General features: G+C 36.8%; 1 long non-coding RNA gene and 1 pseudogene across 1 annotated transcript in view; one reads left to right on the top strand and one right to left on the bottom strand.

The window, feature by feature from the left end:
- LOC132491166 (uncharacterized) lies at positions 1–24,907 on the top strand (annotated as a pseudogene).
- Positions 1–26,146, bottom strand: part of LOC132491167 (uncharacterized) — a 74,291-nt gene that overhangs the window by 24,630 nt on the left and 23,515 nt on the right. The window contains exon 2 of the long non-coding RNA XR_009532639.1: positions 16,609–16,688. This is a non-coding gene — a long non-coding RNA (uncharacterized LOC132491167). The remainder of the gene's footprint in view (positions 1–16,608; positions 16,689–26,146) is intronic.

The following is a 26,146-nucleotide window of genomic DNA, read 5'->3' on the forward strand; positions in this document are numbered from 1 at the left end:
ATGCACCAGCAAGACATGTCTGAAAGGTAAGCAAGTGAAACACTAAAAAGTAGCCTCAGTCATTCCTTAAGAGAAAACAAAAAAACAAACATAGGTAGTATTCCTGGACTAAATTTCATTTAAAAATGTAAAATCATGCAACCTGTGTTACTGATGATGGCTGATTGGAGAAAGAAGCCACCGTCTCCCCTATAGCAGGCAACAGGCTACAAATGCAATTCAGTTGATCAATACTGTAACAGAGAGAGTTGGACCTCTGTCTAGTAGTGGTACATTTATAGCTACACAGGGCTCTTTAAGAGAACGAGTGTGAATTTCAGGGGGAAAAACAGATAAGACAGACAAAAGGAAATATCTATTAATATCCATGTTAATATCCATGAATTATGTTAATATTAGTTTGTACCTATTAATTATATTTAAATGAAATTACTAGCACAAAACAGGACTTCTACTAGATCAATAAAGCCACAAATGAGATTACATAAGAGGGCCAAAACCCAATCCTTTTTTCCTCACTCCTAAACGTTATAGCTGTTACATAAATATTTCTCAAAGCATCCTGATAATTAGACAATATACAATTAGGGGGGTTGCAAGTTTCTTGAATTTTTTTGTCCTTCTATTAGTGTTGAAGTTGGCTCTTATCTTTAAAAAAAGTGAGATTTGCACCTTCAATTTTCAGGATGAAATACACTGTGGTTTCATGAGTGTATGAAATGTATTTATAGCTCCCTAAATTTACTGCTTATAGTTAAGATAGGAATGATGCTTAGGAAGAGGTTCAGAGGCTGAAGCAGTTCTATTACAGAAGTTTTGTTTTTGTTAGCAAACTGTGTACATCTCAAGCAGTGCCTAGATGTTATGTTGATTTTAATGTTAAAAACTGTGTCATAATTAGAATTGGGCATGTGAAACAATACTTTTTAAATGGGTAGAAGTTTTGTGAACAATTATAAACTTTATTTTTCCTACTTGCTAACACCCTTGAATACACTATACCAAGAGGAAGTTTACTTGTGAGCTCTGTGAAAAAGTGATCTTTATGATCAGTATTATTATTTTTCAACTAGTAAGTTTTATAAAATTATTTTAGAGACAGTGTAAAAAGTAATGCCCAGGCTACAACTTAAACTTTAACCTTCAACTTTCGAAGGAGGAAAGAAGGAAGGAAGGAAGGAAGGAAGGAAGGGAAGGAAGGGAAAGGAAAGGAAAGGAAAAGAAAGGAAAGGAAAGGAAAGGAAAGGAAAGAGGGAGGGAGGGAAGAAAAAGAAAAAAAAAGAAAGAAGTTTTCTTAGTGCCAGTATTTGTTCAATCACGTTTCTGCACACCATGAAATGAGTCTTAGTCATACTACTTTCCTAACATACTGTCACTTTCATTTGGAATTTTATTATAGTTTTGTCTCTGTTCACAAGATCTACCTAATCACATGTTGTCCTTTAGTGTCTATATTCTTCTCCTTTGTAGTGTTGTATGTGGTTGAATTTTCAAAATTATAACAACATAGGGAGTAGTAAAACATTTTTTTTAATTTTTGAATTTTATTTAATTTTTTTTATACAGCACGTTCTTATTAGTCATCCATTTTATACACATCAGTGTATACGTGTCAATCCCAATCTCCCAATTCATCACACCACCCTCCCACCCCGCCACAGCTTTCCCCCCTTGGTGTCCGTACATTTGTCCTCTACATCTGTGTCTCAATTTCTGCCCTGCAAACTGGTTCATCTGTACCATTTTTCTAGGTTCTACATATATGCACTAACATAAGACATTTGTTTTTCTCTTTCTGACTTGCTTCACTCTGTATGACAGTCTCTAGATCCATCCACATCTCTACAAATGACCCAGTTTCGTTCCTTTTTTATGGCTGAGTAATATTCCATTGTATATATGTACCACATCTTCTTTATCCATTCATCTGTCGATGGGCATTTAGGTTGCTTCCGTGACCTGGCTGTTGTAAATAGTGCTGCAATGAACATTGGGGTGCATGTGTCTTTTTGAATTATGGTTTTCTCTGGGTATATGCCCAGTAGTGGGATTGCTGGATCATATGGTAATTCAATTTTTAATTTTTTAAGGAACCTCCATACTGTTCTCCATAGTGGCTTATCAATTTACATTCCCACCAACAGTGCAAGAGGATTCCCTTTTCTCCACACCCTCTCCAGCATTTGTTGTTTGTAGATTTTCTGATGATGCCCATTCTAACTGGCATGAGGTGATACCTCACTGTAGTTTTGATGTGCGTTTCTCTAATAATTAGTGATGTTGAGCAGCTTTTCATGTGCTTCTTGGCCATCTGTATGTCTTCTTTGGAGAAATGTCTATTTAGGTCTTCTGCCCATTTTTGGACTGGGCTGTTTGTTTTTTTAATATTGAGCTGCATGAGCTGTTTATATATTTTGGAAATTAATCCTTTGTCCATTGGTTCGTTTGCAAATATTTTCTCCTATTTTGAGGGTTGTCTTTTCGTATTGTTTATAGTTTCCTTTGCTGTGCAAAAGCTTTGAAGTTTCATTAGGTCCCATTTGTTTATTTTTGTTTTTATTTCCATTACTCTAGGAAGTGGATCAAAAAAGATCTTGCTGTGATTTATGTCAAAGAGTGTTCTTCCTATGTTTTCTTCTAAGAGTTTTATAGTGTCCGGTCTTACATTTAGGTCTCTCATCCATTTTGAGTTTATTTTTGTGTATGCTGTTAGGGAGTGTTCTAATTTCAATCTTTTACATGAAGCTGTCCAGTTTTCCCAGCACCACTTATTGAAGAGACTGTCTTTTCTCCATTGCATATCCTTGCCTCCTTTGTCATAGATTAGTTCACCATAGGTGCGTGGGTTTTTCTCTGGTCTTTCTATCTAGTTCCATTGATTTATGTTTCTGTAGTAAAACATTCTTAAGTATTGGGAATCTTCTAAATAACAGCTACATATGTGGTTAGAATAAAGTTCTAAAAATATCTAAATATAATTTTGTTAATGGAACATAGAGGTATCTCAGTCTATCTTCATTGTTTTTGGTATTTTAATATAACTTCTTACTTCTATAAATATCAGTGAACCCACTAATAGGTATTGAAATTTACAAGCTTTCCCTCTAGAGAAGTTTGATACATGTTTGTTCTTTTACTTTTGTTGTACCTTAATGTGGGGACCTATTTGTGTTTATAAGAATGCACATGGGGTTGGAACAACAGGAAAAAGCAAAATTCATAAGAATACAAGGTTGAATAAGATTAAAACCTGACCCATTCAGATAGAAATAGAGAAATGATAATTTTAGTTGTATGTTTTTCAAAATTACAATTAGTTGTGCTATGTTTTTAGAATCAACAATCTAAATAATTTCAGATATATCTGTTACAATCCTGGGCCTTGCATACTAAAATTTGAGGGTTATCTGTAAAACACACAGTTTTTTAGAACAGTTCATTGCTATATGATTATTTACTCAATTTATGGGTTTAGTTCTGGGAAATTAATATAGAGCCATCCCAAATTTGAATGTAATAACTTGGTATACCAAATTTGCCATTCCAGAAACTAACACATTATGATACCAAATTACTTCTTGATTTCATGAAACTTCCTTTCCCAGTACTTTATATTATCTCATCACCATCTCTAGCATGCAGATAGTAAAATCATCACCCGTTTTACAAATGAATACATTTAAATATAGGCATAGAGAGGACAGGGATTCTGGATTTTAAAAGATAAGAAGAATGGTCAAAGAAATCAAAGAGGCTGGATTTATATCTCCTTTCACCCAAATTTAATGCTCCAGAGTCCGTGGTAATTTTCCTCTAGCCAGTAACCTAAGAAGTGCCTGGGTTTAGCAAGATTCCACTAGATTTGAGAACCTAGCTCAATATTTTGGGAGGAGAAAGACAGCATTTGAGGATTTGGGGAGTGTCCTTTGCTAACTGAAAAATACGATTGAGCTTTTTCTTCCTTTCAAAATACAAAGCTCTCATGATGCAGCACTGAATGTAAATGGAACATTTAGAAATGGAATCACAGGCAATGCAATTTAGACAATGCTGGGTGTCTGTAAGGTGCCCTCTGGCCTTCTGGTTGATGTGTATCCAATACAGCCTCCCTCACCTCAAGAGCTCGGCTTCACCTCAGAAACTAGGACATCTGCCACTTTCTCCTTCACTCTCCTTACAAAGCTACATAATCACCAACTTGACATTTTAATTAAACAGCACCCTGTTGCAGCCGACAATTTATGAGGCTTATAAATTCCTGATTGTAAAGGACACTGCAATCTTCCAATGAAAGGGGCTCATGAATTAATAGATTATATTATTATTGTTTTTCATCCTGCAGTCTCAGCTCACCTGATTCCTTCTTGTTGGCCATTCTACACTTTTTAAAACCAAGAATAGATGGCCAATTCAGATAATACCACCTAATTTAAAGACACTATAAGTTACTCCTGACAAATGTACAGTTTTAGCCATGGCACCTCCTCTGTGGCAGCTTTTACTACAGCATTAATAAAATTAATTTCTCTTTCATAAGGATTTAGAGTTATAATTTATGATAACTGTTTGTTCACTGCAGGCAGAAAGATTAAAAATGAGTAAACCAATATACCAACTAAACTGCAAGTCTAGCTTTATTTTCTTTTGGGGAGGGGCAATAGGAGAGGGTTTTAAAAACAGCTTGATGTTATCTGGAATGGTGCTCTCATAGGTTCTACTACTAAAGGCTTACCTTTTGTTTTCAGTAAATAGTCAGTGCTAAGATTTACATGTTCTATTAACTAGTAAATTATCTGTAGTTAAGTGGAGCAATCAGAATAAGAAAAATCAATATTAATGTTTTTCCTTACTAACAACTTCACCCTAATAAATGATACAGATTTACAGTTATTTAAAGAATCACAGGGCTTCCCTGGTAGCGCAGTGGTTGAGAGTCCGCCTGCCGATGCAGGGGACAGGGGTTCGTGCCCCGGTCTGGGAAGATCCCACATGCCGTGGAGCAGCTGGGCCCGTGAGCCATGGCCGCTGAGGCTGTGCGTCCGGAACCTGTGCTCCGCAAAGGGAGAGGCCACAGCAGTGAGAGGCCCGCGTACCGCCAAAAAAAAAAAAAAAAAAAAAAAAAAAAAAAAAAAAAGAATCACAGTAGCTTATCTGAATCGTATTTGAACCCTAGTAATTAAGAACACTTGGTCATTTACTTGTGTGACTTGGGCAAGTTATGCCACCTCTCTGGGTCTCAATTTCCTCATCTCTAAAATCAAAATAATAATGTTACCCACTTTGTTTGGTGATTGTAATGATTAAATGAGTTAATCTATGTAAAGTTCTTAGTACAATGCCTAGCACATAGCAAGTGCTCAAGAAATGTTAGCTGTAAAATTATTATATTAGTAATAGTTGTCATCATGGCAATAATGTTGCAAAACAAAACAGAAAAGCTTTTCACTCAGGCAGAGTCCATATCATCTTCTGAATATTAAAGGTAAGGAACCACCAGAGGTGCTAAGTGACCCGAGGTCACAGCAGTAGCTGTTTGTAGATTCCTAAGACTCACAGGTCTTGCAGTTTTGACATCAGTGATGTGTGCATTAAAGCAGATGGAGTAGAAGTTTGAGGATAATCTACCTTTTCTTTTTTTTTAAACTAAAGGATCAGAAATTATACTTCTTTGCTGATATTTCTCCCCCAAAAGCAGACCAAAGAAAACTTCCGTATGGAATTTAAGATAGAAGTAACGGAACAAAGATTTTCAGAATGTCCCAAAGGTTTTACTGCAAGATTCCAGCATACTGCCCTTCACCACTGCCCTCTGGTGTGGCGCCCAGGAAGCGTATATGAATGTGAGAGAAGGAATCCAGCCTTTGGGACCCACAGAAAGATATCACACTGAAAGAGAGTCAGACTAGTCATCTACTGGTTAGAATCTTCTTAGATCATCTGTCCTTAGCTGAAACTCTACATCAAATTCAATTCATTCCATTCTGGCAGAAGAAAAAAAAAAAAAGGAGAGAAAAAGAAATAGTGGGGATGTTATTTGCATATGTACTTGTGTTACTGAAGTTTTAATTACCTTCTATTATTCATAAATGTCTAGTAGTCAGGGTAATGGCACAAGTACTTCTTTAAGTTAAACTCTCAAATCAGCTAATGTAAACTAAGACGATGAGATAATTTTCAGTTACTTATAAACATGGTTTTACCTTGAAGCTGTTGGGCTTGGTCTTGTAGCACTACACAAGAAAAGTGTACTGAAAACCCAATCAGCCGGATCTCTCTCATCAGATATTTTGGTTATGTGAACTTATTTTTCCCCTGTTCTCTGCTTTAAGCAAAATAAGACCATTTCTCACACTTACGAGTCAGCCTCTCATCACTGTGTAACCACTACTGAAGTTTAGAATCACAGAACACCAGTCACTGAAGACAGATTCAGTCATGTTCATTACCCTTATTTTCCTGGTTTCATTTTGGCAGAAAATGGCTAGCACAGTTTCATAAAGACAAGTGAACTAAAAAAGTCAGTTCAACTTTTATCCTCTGTTCATCCCCTGAAATACTGTTCCATTTTGCCCCATTTTTTTTTTTTTCTCCCTGATTGTTGGCCAAAACTCTGGTCATAGATAGTAGGATTTACCTGCCTCAGGAATAATAAATTTTGCACAATGTAATGTTGTTCTTCTAATGTTTGTTAATTTGTTGCTATGGTAAGTTATTCCTTGGTAATGTCAAGAAACAGTATCCAAATTATTAAAGAATTGCTCAAGTGGAAAAGAACTGAAAGGCATATATTTTCTGACTTTTTCACATAATTGAGACCAAGTCTTTGATTTGTTATTTAGTAGCAGATGGAGGAATAATTTTCTCCTTGATAAGAGGACACAGTTTGGGCTTCCCTGGTGGCGCAGTGGTTGAGAGTCCGCCTGCCGATGCAGGGGACACGGGTTCGTGCCCCGATCCCGGAAGATCCCACATGCCGCAGAGCGGCTGGGCCCGCGAGCCATGGCCGCGGAGCCTGTGTGTCCGGAGCCTGTGCTCCGCAACGGGAGAGGCCACAGCAGTAAGAGGCCCGCGTACAGCAAAAAAAAAAAAAAAAAAAAAAAAGAGGACACAGTTTTATTTTTTCTTAATGGCACAGTAGTGCTATTTTTTGAAATGATGTAATGGTTATGCTCTTCTACTATAGCACATCAGTTAATGAATGAAAAATGAAAAACATTTTTACATTGTACTCAATACTTTGAGTATTATTTCAAAGTGAGTAAGATTGATTAAAGAACCTGAATTTTTAATATGTGTGCCACCAATTTGAGGAAATGTAAGAGGTTTGGGGGAAATATCAGGGAAAATGGAAGGTCCAGATCAATGGAAAAACCAGTATGGAGTTTAAGGCTTGTTTGTGCCAAATCTGCAATGATAGCTCTACTAGGAATGATATTCCAAAATTAGGGCTGACTTTCTCGTTCGTATCCTATAAGCATGTATTTGTGTGTACCATTAGATTTACTTTTCTAAGATCTGCAATCTATGTAGACACCCTTACCTTGGGAGAGAATTTGTCTTAAGTGACTGTTAGCCATAAAAAAATGTGCGTAGGACTATGATAGAATTCCTAGGGTATCATTTATGTCTCCTCTAATTGGAAAAGTTGGTGTTTATAATTTGTTGTTATTGTTGTTTTACACAAAGGTATTTACATTTAAAGACTTTAAGCATTTTCTTTCATTCAGTTCTTCAGGTCAAAACACAAGCAGTCAGGAGATTCATCCATCTAATTCATCCTACACCTCCGATCTGAGTGAGTCACATACTGGCTCGGCTCTCTTGAGGAACAGAACTTTTTATTCACGTTCGGATTCTGGAATATCATCCCTGGTAAATATTTTTGATTAGCCCTTTACCTAGTGATAAGTTTAAAAATGTGTTTTACCTTGGATTTAACACTTTTTAATAAGTGTATAATTATAATACACTTTTAATAAGTGTATAAACTTTATACACTTATTAAATAAGTGTATTTTAATAAGTGTATAAACTTTTAATAAGTGTATTAAACCTATCCTTGTAATTGGGGGGAAAATAAAAGGTTGGTACTCTCAGTCCCAACTCAAAGAGGCAAGGGAAAGAATCTGAGGTGGAGGAAGGAAGACAAAAGAGACCAAGATGAGTAGAAAAGATAATGACCAGAGAAACAAAAATGGTGTCTCTTCCTTTCCCCCATTGAGTTCAAATTCTGTCCCTAGTCTGAGATTTATCTCCTTTCTTTCTGGAATGTCCTTTGGCTACAAGATAAAATTTTCTCCTCGTAAACTTACCACTTCCAAGACTTCTCTCTAACACATCTAAGTGGAATCATACAGGCCTTTTCTCCTTTCCTTCTTTCAAAATTGTTCCACTCATCCCACTGGATCAAAATGAGTTATTTATATGTCTGCCTCCCAAATTACAGAAAATGAGTTTTTCAAGCACAAATGCCATATTTTATTTAACTTTGTATCCTCAGTGTCTGACAGGGTGCCTGACACATAGCAAGGGTACAATATATATTTTTGAATAAATGAATGGATTGAAATTCAAAATATTCAAAAATATTTATTGAACGAATGGATTCATCAATTGGTCCATCAGAATTAAAAAAGAAAAAAGAACAGGGTAAGACACAAATATTCACTATTCCTTTAAGAAGAAACAACGGTCACAGAACTGCAACACATTGACAGCCTTACATAGATATAAACAAAGAAATGCAAAGGCTCATTTTCCTACAATGTCAGAAATCCCAAAATCAACCTCATAACTCCTTTCAAAAACAGACAGGGACTGGTGGTGCAGTGGTTAAGAATCCGCCTGCCAATGCAGGGGAGACGGGTTCGAGCTCTGGTCCGGGAAGATCCCACATGCCTCGGAGCAACTAAACCCGTGCACCACAACTACTGAGCCTGCATTGCCACAACTACTGAAGCCCATGTGCCTAGAGCCCATGCCCCACAACAAGAGAAGCCACCGCAATGAGAAGCCCACGCACCGCAACGAAGAGTAGCCCTGGCTCGCCGCAACTAGAGAAAAGCCTGAGCACAGCAATGAAGACCCAATGCAGCCAAAAATAAATAAATAAAATAAATAAAATTTTAAAATGGAGGCAGCATGTGCAATGAATATTAAAGGATGGATGCAATTTAAAAAATAAAATAAGATGAAAGAGTTAAAAAAAAGACACGTTTTTGTACGAAATTAGATGTCAATTGAAAAATGGAAACTTTATTCTCAAATACAGCTTTAGCTTACATTCTTTGTTTCTCAGCAAGAGTCTCATGAAATAGCACCAAAAGGTAAATGGGGTGTGGCAACTACAGGAAATTTAACTCCTAAGAAATTTTTATTCTATGATAGGAGCAAGCAAAAGATTCCAAAAGCACATAACAGGTTGGGAAAGAAGCTTCCATAAACATGTAAACTGAACAACCAAGAATGGGCCAGAGACTATATTTTTCAATAATCTGAAATATATTTGTGCTTCTTGTTTTTTTAAACTATAGTTCTGGGGCTTCCCTGGTGGCACAGTGGTTGAGAGTCCGCCTGCCGATGCAGGGGACACGGGTTCGTGCCCCGGTCTGGGAAGATCCCACATGCCGTGGAGTGGCTGGGCCCGTGAGCCATGGCCACTGGGCCTGCGCGTCCGGAGCCTGTGCTCCGCAACGGGAGAGGCCACAACAGTGAGAGGCCCGCGTATCACACACACAAAAAAAACTATAGTTCTGAAGAATGAGTGAATTCCTTGAAAGTATGTTAGCCAATCCTCAAATTATCTCAAAGAATTGCTCAAGAATTAACTTTTTAATGTTGCTCTTAATAAGGGAGAGAGTTTTTATTTTTAAAATGAAGATATTGAAATATTTATGGAACAACTAAGGTCATTCAGTGATGAAGTAATGAAGTAAAAGATCAAAGCTAATTGATTATTAAAAAGCCACCTCTTCCCAATTTATTTTGAGGCAGCTTTTCCCAAATTTTGCTTTACAGGATGCACTAGTCCCATGTGCTGTTCTAAGAATAAAAGGTTCTATGGTTTAAAAGTCCAGGGGAACACTTTGTAGTACAGACTCACAATATATGCTAAGATACTAAAGGCTCAGAGAAGTCCTGTAGTAAGAGAAATGCTTAGTTTGGTTTAATCCAGAGCCTCATAAGCTTATTTAATGGTGGAAATGTTTTTCATGTTAGTATTAGTCACACAAATGTACAGCTCAAGCAAAGCATAAACTATGCAAAATGCTGCTCTGTGAAACGAATGCAGTTGTTCCAAATATTGTAATGACATTTCTTCAAATCAAATATTCTGGGTTCATTTATATATGTGCGTAACACTGGCTAAGAGAAGAATGAATCTATGGCGTATGTATTTAACATAATATTCCTTTCTGAGTAATATGCCTTTTTGTTTGTGTTAACCTTGAATCTACCATAAGCTATGTAAAATGCAGGAATTTTGATTGATTACAACCTCAGTAATAGTAAAGAACATAAAATTACCCTAGATGTGATCTTGGCACATATTCTGGTCAATAATATACTGTCCAGAAAAGGAAGATGACCAGACCTGAAATATTTCATTCAATACTGGCTACACATTTTAAGAGCAATGTCAATAAAATGGAACTCTTCCCAAGGAGAACCATGTTTCCCCTGGATATTTAATAATTTGTAAACCATGATCTGTGAGTAATAACTAAATGACAAAGAAGATGACAACTATTACCAAACACTTAAAATAGTAGTCACATGTGGAGGGATTCTTCTGTGTAGCCTCAAAAGGCAAAACTTGTACAACTGGACTAACTTAGAGGGATTACTTGGGGTCCATATAATGAAGAGCCATTAACAATTACAACTCTTCTAAAATGAAATGAGATTCTTTATGAGCTATTCAATAAATATTAAAGGACAGTTTATCAGAGGTGGTGTAAAGTGGATTCATGAATGGGTAATATATTTATTTCTGCTGTCATTTGTCATCAAACATAAATCAGTTGCAGGTGTTGGAGATGCAAAGTTGAATAATACATAATTTAGATTGGACTAGGATAACGTTTATGAGCATACCGTTAGGTAACTGGAGTTCAATTTGGCTGAACGTTTGGGATGGGTTCACATTACTTGCACCCATAAAAGTAAGTGAACTATATATTGCCAGATGATATTTCTCTTCTCTCTTATTTTAAAGCTTCCATCAGATTCTTTTAAGTACCTTACTTGGCACAAGGTAGAACAAAATGACATCAAAGGAAGTCAACTGCGTTGCCCAAGAGTAAGAGAAGGTAAAGGAACAGAAGTGTGTGGTCTTTGCGTACATGCTCCTAGTGGATGTTTTTTGAGGATCACAAGACATTACTTGGGGATTAAAAACCTGTATTACTTGGAGGTAGAAAAATTTCCCATTTCAAGACCATAGAGTTGTTAATATAGTGAAACCACCTTTAAAAGTATATTCTTATAGCTGATTATATAAATAATAAGTGTTAAGTATTAAATATTGGAAAATAGAGAAAGAAGAACCTGTAATTCAATTATCCAGAAATAGTCACTGTGACTTTTATTTCCAGTCTTTTTTTGAAAAGCATGTATATATTTCTTTACAAAATTATGTGAACAATTGTGTTTCTTGAGTTTTTTCACTTTATATTGTGAGCCTTTCTTTCTGCCATGTTATTAAACATTACCCCAAACAAGTTTTTTAAAAGTTGCAGATCTTTCCATCATAAGGATATTATTAACTTTACTTAACCAATGATCTTTGTTGGAACGTTATGGTCATGAATAACACTGTCACTTCAGTGGATGACTTTAAGCTGATTAATCCTATATCAGTTTTTTAAAAAGCGTAAAAAATAATCTAAATAAACCAGGTAGTCTCATTAGTATGTTCACTAAGCATTTTAAATTTGGTAAAATAACCAATGTTTTACTATTCCTTTTTCATCCTATCAGATTTTACAAGTGTACTGGTGTGACAGTATGAAGAATTTTTTATCTGCAGCCCCAATATACATAATGTTTGATTTCTATAAGTAGCTTCAATAGATAAGTTGTGTAAGGACAGAGAGTGTGCGTTTCTCTTGTTGCTTTTGCATCCCCCATAAGCTGATGAAATAATATTAGACATAATTCCTGCTGCAGTGAGTATGTATTCTTTACAAAACATCAAGTATCTTGGCTACCTTGTATCTGTATTTGCAGACTTGAAGACACATTGTCTATTGCACAATTATAATATTGATTTAAGAAAAGTTGCTTTAGATATACTCATCTGCCCATTTCCCCACTCCATTGCATTACTTTACCCACCAATGTCTTTCTTCTTTCACTCAAACTCAATTGACAAAGGGTGATTAAAATAACATCATTTTCTTTCTTATGTTTAACTCTGCCATATCTATTTGCAGCTAAGCACTGGCTTATATAAGAAAACATTATTTTATATTATAATGATTTATATTATATTATTTTATAATAATAAAATATTATTAGATAGTACTATCAAAGGTAAATTAGAACTTCCCTTTGGAGAACTTAGAATTTTTTTCAAAGAGCAAGAAATTATGGGGAATTAGTGACACGTACACACTTCTATTTTTAAAATAGATAACAGGGGCCTACTGTAAAAAAATTTTTTTAATGAATAAATAAATAAGTAATAAAAAAGAAATTATGGGGAATTAGGAAGGAAGGAGACCAGAGGCTGTGGAGGCAGGCTATGTGTGTCACAGGCATAGAGTTCAGCAGCAAAAGAAAGAGAAAGGGTTACATCAGGGGCTAACAAAAGCAGGGTTTAATTGGCCCTTAAACTTCAGTGTACGGACAAATTACCTGGAAGTGTGTGGAAAACACAGATTCCCAGGCAGCACTCCCAAATAATCTGATATAGTTAGTCTGGAGTGGGGCCCTGGAATCTTAATTTGTTAAAAATATCACAGGCAATTCTGTTGCAGATGATTTGAGGGCCATGCTATGGGAAACACTGGTTTAGGGGGCTTGTGGAGAGGCAGGAAAGGAAGAAATTTGAATAGGAAGTGAAAACTTGAGAAAGTAAGGGTGTTGGCATTTATGTGCGTGTGCGTGTGCGCGCGCGTGTGTGTATGTGTAAGTGTGTGTGAGGGGAGTGGTTGATAATTGTGGCAAGCACAACGAGGCAAAAAGAAATTGTCTTTGGAGCACAGGTGGAAAGTTGAGGTTTAGAGAGAACTGTAGAACTGAAGAAACTGGAAGAGATGACAGAAGAATAAAATCTAGGTGTAAACTGAAAATGAGCATGTGTAAAGAGTCCTGTGGTCTCCCTCCTTCCCTGATTTAAGCAGCCAAGTCGTGCCCTGAGGTCGTCACTCAGCAAACCGAGCCTTCGTGATGACCATGCTGGCCATTTATGCAGAGGCTATCATTGCTCTGCAGAGATAAGGCACATTTTGCTTCTACAAATCATTAACAACACCCATTCTCTCACAAGTGGTAAAAAGAATGGAGCGTGATCTAGGCGATGGGAAACAGTGGAAAATCCCATCACCTCAAACCATGAAGAAAACAGATGTCCTTTGTTTGTTGCCCTAAATTTTGTTGAAGTGTTTGGTTTTTTTGCTTTTTTTTTTTTTTTTTTTTTGTGAGATGGAGAACAAGTGCATTTCAGAAGCATTCTGATAAGAATGACCCTCTTTCTAGATTAGATCCTGAAACACCCATAAGACTACTTTAGTTGATCTCAGTTGCTCAAATTGTACATCCAGGAAGAGGCCCTAAGAAAAGAAAGGTTAGCTGGTGTGTGATAAACAGCAATTTCCCAAGGCTTTGATTGCCAGATAGAGACGGACTTAACTCCTCCCAATTAAACGAAGCAAAAGAGCAAACTGTTGGCAGAATTCTTTTAGAGAATAGATTCTTTCTGTTTGAAAATCTCCCAGCAAGTTAATTCAGTCACTGCTGTTAGGAGTTACAAATCCAGTGAGGGGACAAAGAACAAGCTCAGAGATGGCAGGTGAAAGCCAACATCCCTGGGCTGCCAGATAGTCCAGACTTTAGTTCTCAGCTGCTAAGATATATCTTCAATTATCAACCAGGTCTGAGTTTAAAAAAAAGAATCCAATTTAATAGAACTCCTCACAGTGGAAGAGACCTTTGGCTTCCGACTTCAAAGAAATCTTTGAAAGCTGCTTTAAAAAGAAATAATTGAAAGAACAGAAGATCGATAGAACTCAAACAAACAATACAGGGCAGAGTTTAATAACTCTGGGGCATCTATTGCACAAAGAAAGCCAACAAATTTGGGGGAGGTATTAAAGACAATAAATCCTGAGGTCTCCCCAGTCAATTAGGTGATGGTTCCAGTTTTTCCAGTTCTACAACTTTTAACTCCAATCATCCTAATCAATGAACAAGATCATTTCCTAGCACAAGGATATTTTATTTGTAAAGTGATAGGGATACTACCACCTTCAGGGGTAAGTGATTCCCTGGGTGGCAACATTACAGTTTGTTATGATAGAAATGTCTAAAAGGACAGGTTAGATTCTTGGCTTCCACCTGTGCCTGATGAAAAAACTGATGTTTTTGTCAATAATGGAACATTGGACTGCTGCTTTTATCGCCTTCCATAAATCCTTCACAAACAGACTCATTATCTCCCATCACAGTCCAGATGAACTTGCCACAAAAGCAAAGTTTGTTCCTGATACCTTCAATATCTTTTCTGTGCTCTTTTCACCTTTGAAATTAGGGGAATCATGCATTCCAGAAAAATGGAGTTGGGGGGAAAGGGGTACAAATGGTGCCAGGTCTGACTCAAGAAATACAATATATTAGAGTTGGAAGGGAAATGAAATCATTTAGTTTAGGATTGCTGTCAGGGGCTTGGTTGGCATCAGAGATGAATGAAGTTTGCCTGGGGTAGCATGATAAGAGTGTAGGGGTCTATGGCAATGAGAAGGCTATGTTGGTGTAAAAGTACTAGAAATCAGTATTTTTTATAAAACATTATCAACTTCAAACATAATTTCTCACCAAATTCAGCCCTTGATGGGCCCTTGATGCTAGTCTTCCCCATATTTTTGCAAACTTGTAAAACTGAGGCTCAGAAAATTAAAATTAATCATCTGGAGTCACACAATTACCTGCTACTTAACTCCAGACTGGAAACAAGATATCCTTTCCCTAACCCTGGAAGTTATGTGCAAACCCGATTTGGAACACAATAAGGTTGGAAAATAGTAGGAAATGAGTTTGGAAATGGAGATTGGGATAAGATTGTAGAAAACCTTGCTTGATGAACTAGGCTTTTTCATCTTTATTTGGTAAGTAATAAGAAATCTGAAATGTTTTGAATACGTCAGTCCTATGGTAAAAGCTGTGTTTTACGAGAGCTGGATGGCAATTTGTGTCATTTATGTTGAAGGAGAGAAGATTGCAAACCAGGAGATCCAAGAGACAGTAGTTACCGTTCAAGTAGGAAGATATGAGGGTCTGGACATTGAAAGGGAAGGGATAGGTTCTCAAGGGGAAAACTGGTTGGACTAGGTGGCTAACTGAATTGAGAGACAAAAGAGAGATAAAGTCAGGAGTGACTTCATGATCCCTAAAGAGAAAATTATATGAAAATTAAAACCATTATACTGATGATTTTTCTCACTTGCCTGGGCTAGAAGTAATTTATGTAAGATTAAAAGTTAACTCTGCATGTTGACTTTTCCAAACAGTTAATAGAGGTCATTCCTCCCCTTTAACTCTAGAAAATCATCAAATTATCTCTGAACCTCAAAATATTTGCCCAGAATTAAAGAGTCTAATAAAGAATACAGATATTATACATTTTAGCTAGGACATTTTTCCTAGCAATGTGTTAAATTGCATTTTAAAAGAAATCTATAGGTGAGAATTTAAGCTAAAACTGACATTTGATCCTCTGTGGAAACCTAGACCATAGATAGCAAACTTGTGAACAATTTAAATTAAAATAATCTGCAACCCTATTTTTTTTCTGATAACTGTATTCACTCTACTGTAAACTTAAAAAAAGTAAAACAGATGGAAAAGAATAAACTTGCTGATTTGTTTGCTATTTCCTCTCTCTTGTATAACTCATTGTGTGATGGGAGGGCCTAGGAAGTCAGCCCATCAGAAATGCACAAGGCTTCCTGCAGCAGGAAGAGAAACAAAGGAACTGGGTGGCTTAAATATTTAACAATCATCTCGTGATTAATTTACTCCTGTCATACCTACACATCTGATTTAATGTTCTCAAATCAGAGGTTTCACTTTATTTTGTTTGGAAGACATGAGAGGAAAGTTATTCAGCACATTTCAGGAAAAATGATTTTCAACAATTAGAAAGTGTACAAAGTGGTCAAGTCCTGGCATCTTTTCTGTCCCCATCTCTTCCCAACCCAGTTAGGCAGGCAAGCAGGAGTGTATTAAGTCGCATAAATACATTTTGTTACTGCTCACACTATGTGGGCATAAGAGTCCAATCCTGTCTCCCTCAATCCAAATATCTAATGGAAGTTTAAAACAACTGGCCAAGCATCCAGTGAGGCTGTCAATCCTTTCTTCCTAAACCTACTTCCAAGATCTCACCTTGTGATTTCTGCTCAGGACCCTCTGTGGAAGAGTTGATCTTCAGACAGGAGTGTACCTTGCCTCCAAGGAAAAGAGTCCTTAAAAAAACAAATGGGAAACATGGCTGCAAGAAAACTGGGAAGACTGCACGGTGAGAACATAAAAACACAAGAAAAAAAAAGCCTATTTCCCTCATTGATTAAATTACAACACTTTTTTTAAAAGGGTATTTACCAGCATAAACATCAAAACTTTAAGCACATCTTTAGAACTTTCTCTGAAAATAGTGGTGTTTGGGCTCTCCATCTCTTTTTCCATCCCTTCTCTTCATCAAGACTTGCTACTTATTTTCTAGTCTTTATTTTATCTTGATATTGCTGAACTTTGGAAAACGTTTAAAAGACTTGAGAATGAAATTGGGTTTTTTTAATAATAAAACAGTCAAATATTGAACAATAATCCTTATCAATGAATTTATGATACAATCTGGAATCCTTTGAACAATGCAGTAAGCCAAAAGTTTTGAAGATTTAGGGCAGCCAGTTGGGTCTGAACAGAGCTACCCTGGAACAAATCAAACTTTCACCAGTGAAGGATATGAGCTGTGGTTTCTTGGTGCTGAAAATGACTCAGCTGGCTCAGCCACTGGCATTGAAACAGTCCCTGTAGTTAGCCTGACCACTACCAATCTATGGGGCTGCCATCACTCAAGCTTCTAATTCCAATTGGAGCAAGTCATGTTTAAGCAGAGGACTGAAGATTTAACTGGGAAGACTAAGCCATTGGTAGCAATAAAAGAATAAATCAACTTCTTTATAGCAGAGTAAGATGTCAATATTTTTTCTTCGAAGTGATCAAATTGTATATGAGGATTTTAGGAAATCTTCCCCAAATGAGACTTATTGGGATCTCCTGTTGCCTCTTTTGTTTTACAGATTGATCTTGTATGTTGTAGAATTATAGAATTAAGGCGTGGGAAGGAGTTTCAGGGAGGGTCTGGTCCAAACTCCTTCCTTTCAAAAAGGAAAGGAAGGTTTAGAAAGAGAAATGATTTGCCCAAGGTCACACAGCTGATTAGAAGAAGACAGGAAAATAGCATATTGTTTCCCACTACAGTGTTTTCTTTCTAAAATTAATTTTAATTATTCTTATATAATGGATAGATACATTCTACTCTTTAAAAGTTTAAACAATGCTCCTATTTATTTATTTGAAAAATTTAAACAATAGACTTAAAACTTTGACCTCCACTCCCAGGATTCTTTTTAGAGGTAATCATTCCAGTGTATACATGCATTCGTTCTTTATAGCTGTCATTTAAACCATGGATATATTGTAAAGGCCAATGGAACCTTGCTAATAAACTATCATAGAAAGTTTAACTGGCCTTTAGATAACTATACTGTCAGAGAATGGCTAAATAAACTTTAAACTATCACAGAAAACCTTATTGGGAAATAGTGGTCAAAAAATCCTATTTGAGAAGGTGGTATTTAATGTAGAAATGATAAATATATCTTAATATTTCTTTGGTTTTATTTTAAATTAAGGCCTTTTATACTGTGGGAAAATAAAATTTAAAGTAACAAATTTTATAATGTTTAATGTCTAAAAATATCAATACCTTATCTTTTTTCAAAATTTATTTATTTATTTATTTATTTTTTTGCGGTACGCGGGCCTCTCACTGTTGTGGCCTCTCCCATTGTGGAGCATGGGCTCCGGACGCACAGGCTCAGTGGCCATGGCTCACGGGCCCAGCCACTCCGCGGCGTGTGGAATCCTCCCAGACTGGGGCACAAACCCGTGTACCCTTCATCGGCAGGTGGACTCTCAACCACTATGCCACCAGGGAAGCCCAAGACCTTATCTTTTTAGATAGAGATATCCATATTTCCCTAAAATAGTAAATTATTTTGCTTCAAATTTTTAAAAAATGTCATTTTATGCAATAATTTCTATTCACAGAAATTGATGGTAAAATTTTGGAAACAAGAAGTTAAGTTGACTTTTAGCAGTAGAGTTTACAACAGCAATGCTACCACTGAGAGTGGTTTTAATTTCCTTGAGATCAAAGTTGACTGATGTTAAAAGTAAAAATAAAATACCCACTATCTCTGAAATATGCCAAGTCATCTTTATCTATGTATCCCAGGTTATTTTTAAATAAAATAATATTTTCCATCTTTTGAATCTTATTCTGAAATGTATATAAATGTGATTTCTGAGTATTTCCAAGGAGGCTAAAGATAACTAATCATTTAAAGCCAAACAGAGCTTTACCTCCTCCACTTTTTACCCCTAGAAGTAATTTACCCCTAGAAGATTTACCCCTAGAAGTTTCAGAATCTGTATGAGGGTCTTTCCCTTTCTCCCTGACACCCACCCCCCAACAACCTTGTGTGTAATTCTAATCAGGATCCAGTCAAGATCTTCACCTTCCCTCCCTACCTTGAGAAACTCTGCAATAATTGTGTGTTTGGATGTGTGAATATTTTAGAAGACCCAAAAAAAAAAATAGTAAAAACTGCTGGTTTAAATATGCAACACATCTAAAATTAATAACTATTTTTAAAAGTTGATAAAGCACTTGCTTTTTCTTTTTCTTTGTTTTTCCTTCAGAATTTGAACCTTTCATTTCAGGATTTGGGGGACCCTTATCAAGTTGCAAATTTTAACAGGATTCTTAGAAGACTAATTCGAGTTGAAACCCTCTGGTTAGTGGACAATTCACTGGTGGATTTAAGTGCTGCAAGATTGCCAAGGTATCTTCTCCCTAGGATGTCCAGTTACTAAGTTAAAGTGAAGTCTTTGCTATATGGGTACGTGACCATTGTCTGTTCATATTGTGGCTCCTCTCATGTGGTCAGGTCTTAGTGAGAGTGCTAAGCGATGCCTGGGCAAGGCAAAAAGGGAAATTTATAAATCAAAATGTCACCCTTTAGAGGGAAAAATCTATCCTTTTTCAAATTAATACTGTTATTATCCATTTTTAAGGGAGTAATTTGTAATCATAGAACATATTGGCAGAAAAGCCTGTTGTGTTCCTTGCATTGTCAACTGGAAATACAATTACATTATATATACATTATCATTCTAAGTTAGTGATTTTTTGTCATATTCTCTGAACACTTGTGGAGAAAGACTCTACAGGTAGTTGACAAGAGTCTTGGCTTCAGGGTCACATTCTAATGGAGGGGCAGAAGTTGCCAATCAGAACAGTGACAAAAACAAACTAAAAATTTTAAAATTTATATGGCCTCCTTGATATTCCAAGGACCCTAAGCTCCTGAAGTTAAAGATAATCTGTCTCTTTGCTCAGGATTGCTTGAGAACTCTGTGGAGAGCTGCCCTTTGCTTCACCAGGCAGATGGGTAGCTGGAGTGAGCTCTGGTAGCCATCAGAGGGGCAGACAGAGGTTCTCAGAAGAGAATTAGGAGATGAAGGAAATCAGGCGGCCACAAGAAGGAAGGGTAAATCCCAGAGCAGGTTAAGATACAACTCTGAGCTGGGCTGAGGTAGGGCAACAAAAAGAGATCATCAGGGGTTGGATAGGGAGGGTGGGAGGGAAACGCAAGAGGGAGGGGATATGGGGATATACGTATACGTATAGCTGATTCACTTTGTTATACAGCAGAAACTAACACAGCAATGTAAAGCAATTATACTCCAATAAAGATGTTAAAAAACAAACAAACAGATCATCAAAGTTGCACAGGAGAGGGAAACAGTCAGGCAGACAGAGGAAGTGTCAGAATATGAAATGGGTCCCTGGGTATCTTTGGTCATTTTCAAAGCCCCTTCCCAACTTTAGACAGACTTGGATAGCATTTGATTTTACTTATGTTCTTTTCAAATGACAAATTTAAAAATACCTAAATAAAAAATTTCAGAGGAATTGTAATATCACTGCCACCGTAACTTATTCAGTTACTTGATGTTAATTTGTTCAGGTTTTTTTTTCCCCAGACTCTCTTCTAGGGATAAAATAGTGATGCATTAGTTATATTTTTCTAATACACATTTAAATAAACAGACAACAACGACGAATTTTAACAGTAACATAGCCTACTTTGGAAACACTGAACTAGAAGACCATTAATTTGGAGTATGTGAACTTGACTTGATCCAGATCAGCAAACTTCCAAATCTTTGCAATCATATAAAAAAGAAGAAAGAGAGAGAAACTCCAGTGACTGAAGAAAAGGCTTGACCGAGTTTTAGTATTCTCTAGATGTATTCTTTTGGCCTTTCTTTCTTTAGAAATAGGATGTATCATATAAAATTATATAATTGCAATTCAAACTTTACAACTGTCAAATCAATGTATCAAGAGAAAAGAAAATTGATGCATGTATATTCATAGCCTCCTTCCCTTCTGCCCCAGGTGAAAAACCACACTTGGTTTGCCACTCGTCTCCCCTAACATTATCCGACTGACTAAGGATCTGTGGTAGGGTGAATCTGAGAGGCTGAGAAGGTGGCAGGGTATACACTGAAAATGAGAGAATGACTAGCAGATGAGAAAACAACAGATTTCAAGGAGGACAGAGAGACAGGATCTGCTTGGGCTGGGTTTTCAATTAAAAATTGCAATAGTACTAACGTGCATCTAAAGGTTATGTATAGGGACTTCCCTGGTGGCGCAGTGGTTAAGAATCTGCCTGCCAATGCAGGGGACATGGGTTTGAGCCCTGGTCCGGGAAGATCCCACATATTGTGGAGCAACTAAGCCCGTGTGCCACAAATACTGAGCCTGCGCTCTCGTACCCGTGAGCAACAACTACTGAGCCTGCATGCCACAACTACTGAAGCCTGCATGCCTAGAACCCGTGCTCCACAACAAGAGAAGCCACCGCAGTGAGAAGCCCGCGCACCGCAATGAAGAGTAGCCCTTGCTCGCGGCAACTAGAGAAAGCCCGCATGCAGCAACGAAGACCCAACGCAGCCAAAAATAAAAATAAATAAAAAATAAATTTATTTAAAAAATAAATAAAGATTATGTATAACCTAGGAAAGAGTGGAAACCTAAAGTTATCAAAGATATGATTAAAAGACTGTAAAATATCCATATGGAGAGCGAATGGAAGAAAACAAGAAAAATGACAATAATGGATGTGAAAAATTACAATGAAATCTGGCTGGGTTCAAACTGAATTTGTGTTTTTCATGCTGCTTTGTGGCTGTCCTTTCTCTGTTTAGCACCATATTTACCATTAGCAATAATTATTTACCAAATGTCTTTGTGGGGTATGAGGTTCATAAATAAGTACCCTGTCTCAGGGTATTAAACCCCAGCTTATAAAGGAATTTTTCCTTTAGGTAAGGTGTCAGTGATAGATTTTGAATTATTGTCTCTACTTGCGTGGTTTTATACAATTACAGTTTTAAGGCAAAAATATTAAGAAGCATTATCTGTCAGGAAAATGCCTAACATACATTTCTTTTCCTAAGGATAGCTTTTAGTTTTCTTTGGTATAAAAAGGCCTTTTTTTTTCTGATTTAAAATGCTATTTCTCAATATAGAATTTAACTACAGAAAAGTGGAAAGAAAGGAAAATAATTATAATCTCACTACTTAGGGGCAATACTCTTCAGAAGTTATTATGTTTCTTTGGGTAAACTTTTATATTGCGGAGATTATATGCGGCTCTTCACTCTTTCATTCAGGACTTATTGAGAATCCACCATGGACCAAATACAATGCCAGGTACTGAGTGTATACATTGGAAAAAAAAACAGATTCCTGCCCTACACAAGCTTACAGTCTTATATATCCTGCTTATTTTCTCTTAATATTTTAATATACATATTTCTCTTTTCTTCCCAACCACATTTGTAAAAAATATCACTGTCACACCTTTGAGGGGCTATGGTCTAGGTGAGGTATGCTAGTGTTTTGCAAGATTTAGTAGTTTACCATCCTCTTTAGGAGACAAATGACAAGATGTTTATATTTTATATCCAGCTGCAGAATTTTAATTTGAACAAAAACCATCTCACATCTTTCAAACAATTGCCAAAGATACCTCAGATACAGCATTTATCCTTGGCTGAAAACCATACTGAGACTCTGGCTGGGCTCTCCAGTTTACGGTGCACGCCATTGGAATCCCTTATGCTCAGGAGGAACCCTTGCGAGTTTCACCAAAACTACCGGAAACGGTGAGGCCCCAAACATCTTGTCACCTTTTGTACTTCATTGAATATTATACTTTTAACAGTTGCTCCCCTCTTGATTAAATTTGCTCAGCAAGTATTTATCTTATTTACTATGTGTTGAACTTTTCATGCTTCTAATCTCACCTAAAGAACTTTGAACTGATTTGTGTGTGTCTGTGAGTTTAATCTTTAATACACTCCTCTCTCAGTTAATTTATGACTGCTGTACAAACTTTAGGCTCCTCCTGTAATGTGACTTTACATACACTACGATGTTTCATTTTAGACTTTCAAATCCTATGCATTTTTTCTCATAATGTTTAATAGATACTATATCTTTTTTGAAATTTCTAAACATAGGTTCCTATCAAGGTCCATATGACCATCTTATAAATTGTTTATTCTCTGGCTTTGTTTTCATCCCTTTGGGCCACAAGGGCACCATTAATTAAGTGAATACAAAAAAGTAATTGGTTTGATCTACTCTAGTGGTGGAAAGAGCTGGAAAACCTGCCAAGAATAAACCATTTTTATTTCTTTGTCACTACTGGGAACATTCTTTTTTTTTTTTTTTTTTTCTTTTTGCGGTATGCGGGCCTCTCACTGTTGTGGCCTCCCCCGTTGCGGAGCACAGGCTCCGGATGCGCAGGCCCAGTGGCTATGGCTCACGGGCCCAGCCGCTCCGCGGCATATGGGATCCTCCCAGACCGGGGCACGAACCCGTATCCCCTGAATCGGCAGGCGGACTCTCAACCACTGCGCCACCAGGGAGGCCCTACTGGGAACATTCTTAATGATAAAAATGGAATCTAAACAACCTTGGAGTGTGCACCAAGTAATATGCCAACCTATTTATCTCCAGCTAATTCCCAGCACCACTATTAGTGTACTTACAGGAATTAAAAGGGTAAAAACAAGCCACTGAGTTCTAGAACCTATATTTGCCCCCAGATGACCACAAGTCATCTCATCTCTCAGTGTGAATCTGTCATACAGAGCCTTAGATCATCTCTAGACTCCATTTCTAGTCTATGATTATAGTCCTTCCTCCACATCCAATTTCAACAAAAGACAGTTCTCATTACCTTCCTTTCTCACACTGCCATTTTCCCAAGACAGCAACTGTATTCCAGAAGCCTGTATAATATTAGATTCTTCAACCCATGATGAACAATGAAAATTGTCAAAGTATAAATTCTAATCTCTGTTGGTACTACATAAATCTCATTACTGCCGTTGTCTTCCCTCTGATGTAGTCTGAAAGCAAAATTTCATATTCTGTGACAATAAATTCTTAAATTGCTTTTACATAAGTGAAAACTAGCAGCACAGTTGCTTTAATATTGAACTAATATTTAACCATAATAATGTTTTGAGGTTTAAAATTTTATTTCCTACAGTCAGAGGAGATTTAGCTGGACTTTTCAACATTATTCATAAAAAAGCACACTTCTAGTCATAGAGATAATTTATTAGTATTATATTTCAGTTTGGTTAATTTATATGTGCGATTTTAGAAAACACCTTGGTCCCAACTCAGTCACTTGCCTCCCTTCAAAGAATTCCTTGTAACAGTAGTGTTAGATTAATTATCTGAAATCTGATATGCCCTGAGGTCTCACTATAAATCTGTCTTCAGAATTCATGATGTGGTATAGAATTATGTGGGAATGAGGGATATAATGAGGTTTTCCATTTTCCTAGTATTCACTCTATTGGACTGAGTTCAAAGTGGATATATACTGACACTCACGCTATAAAAAGCCAGGTTGTATTGACTGAGGTAGTGCAGGGTTGCTTTAAACAGAAAGATGTGGTCATTTTAAAGTATGAGAGAAGGATTTAAGTATCCACTCCTGCTAAGGAACTAAGCTGAAGTCCCTAGTTCATCCAAATTTGGGTTTCGTTATCTAGCCAAAATTCCACAAGAGGATTATAACAGCATTCATTTTGTCACTGTCATTCATTTTGTCATTTTGTCTCTGTCGAGGATTTAGGCCAAACTTTCAATGGCCCTTTACATCACGATCAGAATTATTTAAGTATAAGCTTTTCTTGATCACTGACACCTAGAATTGTGACTGTCTTTCCCTTCCTCCTTTGTTTCAGATCCTCCAATAAGAAGACAGCACAGTTCAAAAGAGAAAGGACTTAACGATAGAGCTAATAGTATAAGTCCTAGTAGGTAGAGGGCAGCCCACTTTCTGGGACACCCACAGGCAAACTCTTCTACCATTCTTCAGAAGTCAGTGTTATCTTAGTTCACCATAGTTAGACTTTTTAAAAAGAAAGTGACTAGGAGTTCCTGCCAGCTAAGTCTGAACATTGGAGCCAGAAGACTTAGCTTTTAATCTTTGCTCAGTCACCTACAGACTTTATGATCTTGGATAAGTTACTTAAAATAGGGGATAAAAACTAACTTGACAGAATTGTTGTGAGGATGAGATAATGTGCAGAAAGCATTTAGAGCTAAGAAAGTCATGCAACCAATGGGAGCATTCGAGGAGGTTGGCACCATCATTAGTTGACTCGGCACATCACCTGAGAGGTTTCAGCATCTTTCAGCCTGGGCCAATGCCAGAGCCATGCACTTCCTCTGGCCTGAGCCCCCAGAACTCCCCAACCAGGAAAGCTGTCCACTTGAAAGAAAATGCTGCTTTGTAACACTGCTAGGCATACAACTACTGTTTAACTGGGTTGACATGAAAGACTGCTTCCTGAACGTGGAAGTGATTGTCTAAATTGCAAATGTGAGCTTCAAAAATGTTCTCTGTCAAGGCAAAATCACTCAGCACAAAATTATTTCCCACCCCTTCTTATAACTCTCAGTCAGAATTCTTCCTTAACTATCACTAAACAACTTGGACTTGCTTTACTTTAAAAAAAAAAACTTTTAACTTTATAATGTGTACATATATTGTGACCTCATTTTTCTCTTATGGTTAGTTGGCTAAATCCACTCATTGATTTTTTTTTCTTTATAGGACTTTGTAAAAACTGGAATGACATTCTTTTATAAAAACAGACTATGCAGTTCCACTCCTCTGCTCAATACTTAGAATCTGCTGAACTATCTAGTAGCTCACTGAGAGGGCAAGCTATGGGAGGGTCATCACCTCAGTGAATGTGAATAGTATTTTTCTGTAAGCTCATTGCAGAGACAAGGAAAACAGAATAAAGTGATGATAGCCACTCATCTTTCTTGTAACAATAGGCAAAGTCTACTCATTTATAAAGAGAGTAAGTGAAATACAATGCTTTTGTTCAGTATAGTTACTTTTATTTTTTCTTTAACTTTTGCTTTAGAGTGTTCTCCTGTTTGCCAAACTTAAAAATGCTGGATGGGATCCTGAAGCTACCACAAGACACTTCACCACCAGAAACCAATATTTTT

Source organism: Mesoplodon densirostris, chromosome 5 (genome assembly GCF_025265405.1).
Source record: "Mesoplodon densirostris isolate mMesDen1 chromosome 5, mMesDen1 primary haplotype, whole genome shotgun sequence".
NCBI lineage: Eukaryota > Metazoa > Chordata > Mammalia > Artiodactyla > Ziphiidae > Mesoplodon > Mesoplodon densirostris.